This window comes from Protomyctophum bolini (genome assembly GCF_963924005.1).
Source record: "Protomyctophum bolini genome assembly, chromosome: 15".
Taxonomy (NCBI): Eukaryota; Metazoa; Chordata; class Actinopteri; order Myctophiformes; family Myctophidae; genus Protomyctophum; species Protomyctophum bolini.
In genome coordinates, this window is record NC_137876.1 from 43,753,963 (window position 1) to 43,764,358 (window position 10,396).

Here is a 10,396-nt window from a genome sequence, read left to right on the forward strand (position 1 = left end):
CCAGGCATCCCGGTCCTGGGCCATTTTTCTCCAGCTGTCCCCATGTAGCCTATATGGCCAGATCTCTTCACATCTGAAGCGAGAGATCTATTTGTGTCACAGACATTCAAATATTACCAAAAACAGAGCTACTGCCCTAAATGTATACTAGTGCTGTGGTCTTCAAAGTGGTTTGAGGGACCTTAATTGAAGGGGTGACCCAAATGGACCCGTAAAGATCAATTTGGTTCAATTTTTTTACACTCAGTTATGGGGATCCCGGGGTGACCCAACAAGAGCACCACTGCACTGGCAGACTCCTAATATGCCCAGCAAGAGCACCACTGCACTGGCAGACTCCTAATATGCCCAACAAGAGCACCACTGCACTGGCAGACTCCTAATATGCCCATGTGTCAGTGTAAATTAGTGTCCTACATATTCAAGAGAACCTGGAGACTGACATTCAGTGAAGCGGGGACCCCCACCACTATATATTAAATTGTGGTTTCAGATTAACCCATTCTGAACGGGAACCCGTTTTAGTGTTAAAGCATTTTATATTTTAGCTATTGAAAAATAGCAGATCTACAAGCTCATAGCTCAAGCTTATAGAGCTATTTTTTGAAAATGTGGCACAAATCTTTGAACATATTCTTTCAGAGCCAACATTTTTAACTAAAATCTTTGCTTCCGGGGGTCCCTGAAACAACATATTTTCAGATGGGTCTGCGAGATGCACTTGTTCACCGACGCAGCGCCTTCCACAGGTTTTGGGGGGATCTTCCAGGGGGAGTGGTTTTCCGACAGCTGGCCTACCGAACTAATTCAGCCGCCAGTTTCCATCGCGCATTTTGAGCTGTACCCCATCGCAGTAGCCTGCAAGCTTTGGGGCCCCCGCTGGTCCCGCAAGAGGTCCATTCTCTCCTCACCCGTCACTGCAAGGTCCCAACTCTGCAGGCTCTTCTCTCCTTCTCCTCCAGGCCCCGGGCGAGTCAACAGCGCTCTAGGTCAACCCAAAGTTCGTACCAATCCCTCCAGGTGTGTACTCTTTTTAATTCCTTTTGGGGCAGGCTCAAGACTCCCCCTGCCTTCGCCAGGCAGGATCCGAGCCGAGGCTCCGGCCTGTCCCCCATGGGGACTACGCCAAAGCTCCTCCACCGTGCCGTGCACCAGTCATTTCATCCTGTCATTGCAGTTCTGTCATTCTTGTTTATCATGTCATTCTTGTTCATCATGTCCATTCATTCAACCCATCCATCCTTGTAAACAACTCTCTCCCGCAATAAATCTTGCCTACATCCTCCGCATTGTGTAATCTCTTACAGTTGAACAGGTTTTTCAGTAAACTGTCTGATTTATACCTCTACAACAAACCTCTTTGCTGAAAATGGCCAAGCTACAATGCTACTTTAATAATTACATTTTTAAATGGGCATGTTAGTTTTAGAAACTGGTGGTTATAAATTGAAATGTTAAACATTTTTCTTAAATGAATAGAAATGTAAAATGTCTGCCTCTTCTCCTTCAGGATATTATGCCTTTGTGCGTTTTGAGGAGGATGGGGTCACTGCAAAGATAGACCCACCTGCTAACATACTGGGCACAGATGAGGCTCCAGTCCTGCGCCTGCTAGACCTCAAATGTGGACAAGACGTATTAGCAAAGTGGTCAAATGGAAAGTTCTACCGTGCTACAGTCGAATATGTGGGACCAACAGATCAAGGGAAACCCAAAGTAAAAAAAAACAGAGTTGGACCTGTGGGAACAGACTGGCCAACGGAGTTGGACCGTCACCTAACTGTGGGAACAGACTCGCCAAAACATCACCTGATTGGGGAAACTCGACACCTCTGCACTGGGGCACTGTTGGCCCATCAGCCTATGGGTATCGGTTTGTCACAAATAGTACATCCTTGATGACAGTTATATTATTTGAGATTGTTGTGCAGTAACTTAGGCATAATCATCCAAATCCTTTGAGTTCATCCGATTAAAACAAAAAAAATAATTGAAATAATTAAACTATCTACAAGCTCACAACTCAATGTGATATGAGTTTGTAAAATTGCCTATATCCACTATTATAATAGCCTGTTTTGCCCATAGCACATTATTTGTTTTCAATATTTGTAGCAGTCATTGTCAAAGCAAATTCTTTGTACATTAACTGTCATATTTATGTCTCAACGTTTCATTATAGTGACGGAGGCAACACTACTAGCCAATCGCCCTACGGAGTACATACGGACAGAACTGGTGGAAACCATTCAACAGGCCCATCACCCTATCGGTAGGCTTGTCATTATTAGTACATAGTCATTTCTTTGTAGATTTGCCATGGGCAAGAAATGACTACTAGTAATTGATGTCAAACATGTCATTATAGGGACAGTCTAAGAGGCAACAGCACTGGCCCACTGCCCTATGGAGGGCATGGGGACAGTGTGTGGTGAATTTGTAAGACACAGACCAGCTAATGATGCCTGGACATCACTAAATGTCATGTGCACATACACGCATGCACATGGACACCTGGCTAAGACCTGATAATAGTGAAACATGATCAGGGTTTGGCACAGAACAGAAAGCCAAGACAAAGGTGAAAGGTCCATGGGTAATAAATAACTGGGGTCATTGTTAGGGGTTGAGACCCAAGGCGGTGGTCAGATCGTGGACCATCCTGATAGGCCGAGAGCCATATGAACACATGAACACACGATAGATATAATGCCAGACAAAGAAAGATCTGGGCCGGTCGTTCCTCCACTCTCTACCATGTAACTGGGCATGCTCCCCGACGGCATGAGGCCGTCGGACCTATATGCTGTTTGCTGTGCTGGGTACTCTGAAATAAACACCAAGGAACATCATCTCGTTGTCTGTCTGCCGTGCACATTTACTCTCCTGTATGGTATTTTAATATACAACAGATGGTGCCGAAACCCGACCTTCATGGTGTCTTTTTGTGCCAGTTAGGAGCAGAACCAGCGGTTTTTTATTCAGTCTAATTATTCAGTCTAATTCGAAAACGGGGAGTTTTTGTGGACGGCGACGAAGAAATTTCCAGCGGACCCGACCGTGAGTTTGTCTGCGCAGCGGGGATGATGACGACGACCACCGTGATGAGGAGTGTTGCGCAACGGGGACCGAGGCCGGCCGCCAGATGGGTGGACCGTGGACGGTGGAGCGGCCTGCGAGCAAGCCAACATCACGCCGGTGTGCGGCCAGCGGTCGCGGGCGGCGAGCAGTGAGATGCAGCACGGCGCGGCGGGGCTTTCCTTCATCCATGGCCGATTGACCGACCTAAGCTGAGTGCCTTCGTGGACCTGATCAAGGGGTCTGTGATGATTCTGAAGGTGTTCCAGCCTTTCCTTTTCTCTTCGCGAGTGTTCCCAGCTCTGTTGTTTCAGAGTTGGGAGGGGGGAGAGAAGAGATGATGACGACGACAGCGGCAGACAGCAGTGAACTTTTTCTCAACTTGTCCTGTCCAGCTGAACGGACATTTCAAAGCAACTAGAAAGAGCGGCATACAGAAGAAGTTTCCTTTGTCATATCAGAGGCGAAGAGGGACAATTCCTTCACTCTGATTACAAATTGTGCGTCGCGTTTGTTTTCAACATGAATTAATAGGCCTCATGTTGGTATGTTTGCCGTATAATTAGATAAATTGAGTCCTAAGTAGCCTAATTATGAGTCAATGAGGTATTTTCCTAAAGATATCAAGAGATATGTGTTATTATAGTTAAACTCTGGCGTTCAATGTTATTTCTTTTTATCTTTTATGGAATCACCACGGGTGGTTAATGGAATCACCGCGGGTGGTTATGGTCAGGATGAGTCCGAGGAAGTGACTCAGGGTATTCTGATATTGTGTCTATATGTACTGGCATTGGAATAGCAGAGTTTAGTGGTAAAACATGTAGGTTATTGTATATCAAAAAGTGCTCTTGTAACAATGGAGCTGCAAGCGGCATGTCTTGTTTAAATGTCAGTTAACTGTACTAATCATTGCCATTATTCATTGTTTGAGATTATTTATTTGTCAGAATAGTGATTAAATTACAAGGCAATTGGCAGCCGAAAGTTTACAGTGTTTAAAGAGAGTTTGATTTTACTCTTTGTGGTTCTCTAGGGCTTAAAATGCGGTTTTCTTATTTTTCTTTGTTTGTGCGCATAGATGACGTACGAGTTGAGAGTGGTCTTTGCTTTGTTGAAAGTGATGAAGTGACGGCGTGGTCATGTGGATCTAGAGAAGAGAGGTCCATGTGATATGGTTTATTGTCCTGTAACATTTTTAGCCATAAGAGTTTGAAGTAACACGAAGAGAATTCTCCACTGATCCGAAATTGTATATCTACCCACTGTAATGAAAATCATTTATGGCAAGTAATCTTGAATGTCTGTGTTTGAAAACCATGTTGGGGAACTTCTTATACTGTAATGCTGTTATTTGTGGTGTCTTGAATGTGTAGTGTACTAGTGTCCAGCTGAGGGTCAAGGGGGGTATAAGCAACAGTTATGAATATGGACTATACATTTTGTATTCAACAGACAAAGTCTGTTGAAAGGGGGGAATGTGGTGAATTTGTAAGACACAGACCAGCTAATGATGCCTGGACATCACTAAATGTCATGTGCACATACACGCATGCACATGGACACCTGGCTAAGACCTGATAATAGTGAAACATGATCAGGGTTTGGCACAGAACAGAAAGCCAAGACAAAGGTGAAAGGTCCATGGGTAATAAATAACTGGGGTCATTGTTAGGGGTTGAGACCCAAGGCGGTGGTCAGATCGTGGACCATCCTGATAGGCCGAGAGCCATATGAACACATGAACACACGATAGATATAATGCCAGACAAAGAAAGATCTGGGCCGGTGATTCCCCAACTCTCTACCATGTAACTGGGCATGCTCCCCGACGGCATGAGGCCGTCGGAACTATGCTGTTTGCTGTGCTGTCTACTCTGAAATAAACACCAAGGAACATCATCTCGTTGTCTGTCTGCCGTGCACATTTACTCTCCTGTATGGTATTTTAATATACAACAAGTGCTGGTGCATCACCCTATGGAGGCCATCCAACAGGACCGTCACCCCGGTAGGCGTGTCATTACTTGTCATGATCTTTAAATCTTTTGGTTATTCATGTCCTCACTGTACTGCATTACTGCTATTTATTTTAATGTATGTGCCATGCTTTTCTTACTTCCTCCATTGCTCTGTAAAGCACTTTGAGCTGCATTCCATGTGCTATACAAATATAGTTGTATTATTAGTACATCATTTCTTTGTAGACTTGCCATGGGTACAAAATGACTGCTAGTAATGTATGTCAAACATGTCATTTTAGGGACAGTCTAAGAGGCAACACAACACTGGCCCACTGCCCTATATGGAGGCCATTCAACAGACTCATATTGGTAGGCTTGTCGTCATTGGTACATTTTTGTAGATTAAGTTCTGTCATATCTGCTTTTGGAAATAATCTTACCCTATGGAGGCCATTCAACATCATCACCCTATATGTAGGCTGGTCACAATTAACAAAGGACGTTAATTAACTGACGGAGTTGACATGTAAAAGCTGTGACCACATTGATATCAACATTGTTTGTTTAAAATATCAAACAATTGAATGCTTGTCAGACCAGGTGCTCCACTGTTGCAACAAATATAAACAGGACTTGGAAAAGGAGTCTTCAGGCTAAATCTGTCGACAATAATTTAAGACTTTTAAAAATTAACTGTGTATATTGTTTGCTATGTTGTTGACAATCTACTTTCATTTAGTATGTATATTTATGTGATAGTGACAGTATTAGACACTTTTTTGGCTGTTTGAAATTGTGACCACTTGCTGGGGACAGGCTAAATACAGGCATTTTTGGGTACAGAGCCTGCTTTTAACTAATTCAGATGGAATATGAAAAAATATATAATGAAATCAATGTCATAAGAATACACAACTGTATTACATATAACTTTGCAGGTGCTTTTATTTTTATGAATTAATTTACGTTTAACATAAATAAGGCTCTTATGTGTGGGACATGTTTTTTCCACTTTTGTCCTCATCTCAAGAATGAGTGAGTTAACTTTGTATGAAAACATATTTTGGTCACGATATCACACCAGGATGTCCTGACTACAGGAGAATTTAAGTTGAAGCCACTCCAGTCAAATCAATATTGATAAGATAATGAATGTTAATATGTCCATGTTTGATATGTGTGATATTACATAACAACTCAGATGGCCTCTTTATACTTGTTAGTGTTCAAGTTATAACTTTCTATCCGTACTAAATCCTTTGCCACAATATGTGCAACTAAAAGGTTTTTTCCCAAGTATGAGTCATTGTGTCCTTCATAATTATTGGAGGTCAGAATATCGAGAGGTTTTAATAATGACATGGCACCAATTAATCCACAGTATGTACAACTAAAGGGTTTTTCCCCCAGTACTGTGTATTCTTTCGAAAGCACTTGCCACAATATTGAATCATTATGTGAGTCTTCAGATGTCCCATTCGACTAAAGGAATTGCCACAATCTGTACAAAATCAAATGGCTTTAACCCTGTATGGATCACCATGTGTGATTTCAGACTTGCAATTTTACCAAATGCTTTGCCACAGCCTGTGCAACCAAAGTACTTCTCCCCTGTATGAATCCTCATGTGTATCTTCAGAGTACTCATGTGACCAAAGCCATTGCCACAAACTGTACAATGAAAGGGCCTTTTCCCTGTATGAGTTGTCACGTATGACTTCAGACTGTCATTCAAATGGACAGCACTAGATGGTTGTGACGCTCCACTTTCCTTAACACAAGCTTGCGTTTCCACACGTCGAGTCGAGGTGCTGGTTAGAGGCTCTGTCTCTCCGTTTTCAGCATCACCGTCACTTTTCACTGCTAGTAACGTCAGTGATCCATCAGCATCCTCTGGTCTTTGAAGTAGCTCATCTTGTTCAACTTTAATCTGTGGAGGCTCCGGTTCCTCCTGGGCCAGACTGGAGCTCCACTCCTGCTCCGTTTTTAACACAGGGTGGAAGTCTACACAAAAGATGAGAGTAACCCATTAAATGTCGGAACAGTGTCGTTTTCTATAAGTGATTACAATTTCGAATTGTTTTGGTCAATGTTTAGATTGTTACCTAAGATGCCATAGTTATATTATAAAGACCACACACATTTTTTTCTGGTTTAACACGGTTTCAGTTTTTTACTGTGTTGATGAATACAATGAGTATAGCATTGGTTTGAATGCAAGTGAACTCTACATAAAAAAATATTTTACACAACCGATAATGAAACCACACAGTTTAAATGTTACCAACCTGCTCTGTGTAATTTGATGTCTGGTTTTAGAACCATGTCCAGTAGTCTGCGTTGGCGGTCAATCTCTTGTTTGCAGTGTAAAGCTTGGTCCTCGAACTTTGTTATCATTCTTCCAACAATCCCAAGTATCTCTTCAGCAGCAGCAGCTGCAGACAGTCACTTGTTGACCATAGTTAGCCCTTATAGTCAGCAAATAGTGAGCAAAGACCAGATGCCTGACTATTGACCTAGTCCAGAACAGAAATGAGTTCAGCTCTTATCACCTGTCTTTCACAGATGAAAGTGCCACCCAACAAAAACACACAGCCCTGCTAAATACTCACAGAGGGTGTGTGTGTGGGGTGGGGAGAACAATAGACAGAAACTGGACAGAAACGGTTGGTTAACGAATACTGGAGAACTCGGCCCGCCGACTCTTCTTCATCTTTGCCGAGATTTCTTCCCCTTTCGGCGACTCTTCGTCACTTTCGGATCCGAGTTCTGTCTGAGAACTCGGTCCGAAAGTGACCGAAAAAGTGACGAAAGAGTCGCCGAAATGGGAAGAAATCTCGCTACTGCATGATGATCATGCACGCTGACAGACAGCAGATCAATAAAAGCATGCAAAAGCATTCAGCTTTCACAAGTGTGCCCATATAGAGAAGGAAAATAATTGGTAACCCTTCATTTTACGGTACGGTAATTACCAGGTAACTACCAGGTAATTACCTGGTAACTACATGGCAATAGTAGGTTTTACCTGGTAAGTACCCGGTATGTATAACTATTTACTGTGTAATTACTAGGTAACTACCCAGTATTTATAAGTATTTACTCTGCTACCATGCAAGTTACCCATGTAGCTATTAGGAAATTACCAAGTATTTTCCTGACAACTACTAGGTAATTAACCTGTATTTATAGGTTTTTACTATGTAATTACCAGGTAACTACCCATTATTTATAAGTATTTACTCTGCTACCAGGTAAGTTACCCATTAGGTACCAGGTAATTACCAAGTATTTTCCTGACAACTACCACGTAATTACCCTGTATTTATAGGTTTTTACTATGTAATTACCAGTTAACTACTCGGTATTTGAAGTATTTACTCTGTGACCAGGCAGGTTACCCATGTAGACCCTATAGGTAATTACCAAGTATTGTCAACAACTACCAGATAGTTACCGGGTAGTTATAAGTATATACTGTGTACTTACCAGGTAACTACCCAGTATTTATAAATATTTACTCTGCTACCAGGTAAGTTACCCATTAGGTACCAGGTAATTACCAAGTATTTTCCTGACAACTACCAGGTAATTATATGATAACTGTGTTCAATGTGTTTACATGGGTACTACCCATGTAAACACATGGGTAGTTACAGGAGATTGCCAGTTGTTACCCAGTTATTCCCTGACAACTACAATGTAATTACCCGATAGGTACCCAGTAAGTAAGGAGAAACTGTACTGTGAAAGGAAGTGTGTTCTATTTCCATGATATTACCATGTACCAACCTGGTAATTGTACATTATGATCCTCCTCCATTAATCATAGTGTATTTTGAACATGTTACCCGGAAATAACAGATAATAACTAGGTATTTACACAGTTGGACCACATACATTTACAAAACGTTAACAGGTAAAACCTTTCAAGTTACCGTGTAAGAAAGGTGGAACTGTACTGTGAACGGAAGCGTGGCTTATTTCCATTATATTACCAGGTATTTACCCACACTTATGAAAAAAGAAAACTCCTATGTTGAGATTAAATGAACAGATTACATGTGTTCAACATCAACAATTCATGTTTGACCACAGAACGTGATTATATGTTTTGAGTTCAAGTGAGTCATACATTTATAAGCTCTGAAAGTGATTCAATCACATTGAGCTAATATATTTCAATTGAGTCAAAAGCATGGTGCGATTTAGCAGGAAGTGCCCAGGTCTCCTCTTTCCCCCTATTTCGCCATTGCTGCTGGACGTGCTGGTGGCCTAGAAGCAGGGGAGGCATATGGTAAGGCTATGAATCTTAATTATAATTATTATATGCCTGATTTCCCTGGGTTTTCATGCTGGTGTTGTTATGTTAACAATGCTAGCGCAGGTTAGCTATCATGTCATCTTGCATCAGACTAGAATGGTGTTGTTTTATGATGCTACCAATGCTAACGCAGGCTAGCTTGCATACTACCATATGTTTCCTCAAATTATTTACATGATTAGCTTGTTATTTGACCGTGTTCAACCTAACGTGGATATTGTCCTCGCATCAAACAAACTTTATACTGAGCAGATTGGACCTTCCGTTCCAGAGAAATTCACTAAAACGTCTTAAAAACGAACATTAAAAAAGACGATTTCCCGCGATTTCCCCCCTTTCCTTTTTAACTAGTTTAATGACTGTCAGCTGATGACTATCATTGTAATGCAAATGAAAGAGAGATACAAACTACTGCTCTGCTTAAACTAGTGCATCAATGTTAACCACTTGGTACTGTAGCTTTTAGCTAAACACTAAACGGAAAGCTGCACATGAGTTTAGCATTGGTAGCATCATAACAAAACACCATTCTAGTCTGATGCAAGATGACATGATAGCTAACCTGCGCTAGCATTGTTAACATAACAACACCAGCATGAAAACCCAGGGAAATCAGGCATATAATAATTATAATTAAGATTCATAGCCTTACCATATGCTTCCCCTGCTTCTAGGCCACCAGCACGTCCAGCAGCAATGGCGAAATAGGGGGAAAGAGGAGACCTGGGCACTTCCTGCTAAATCGCACCATGCTTTTGACTCAATTGAAATATATTAGCTCAATGTGATTGAATCACTTTCAGAGCTTATAAATTTATGACTCACTTGAACTCAAAACATATAATCACGTTCTGTGGTCAAACATGAATTGTTGATGTTGAACACATGTAATCTGTTCATTTAATCTCAACATAGGAGTTTTCTTTTTTCATCAGTGTGGGTAAATACCTGGTAATATCATGGAAATAAGCCACGCTTCCTTTCACAGTACAGTTCCACCTTTCTTACAGGGTAACTTGAAAGGTTTTAC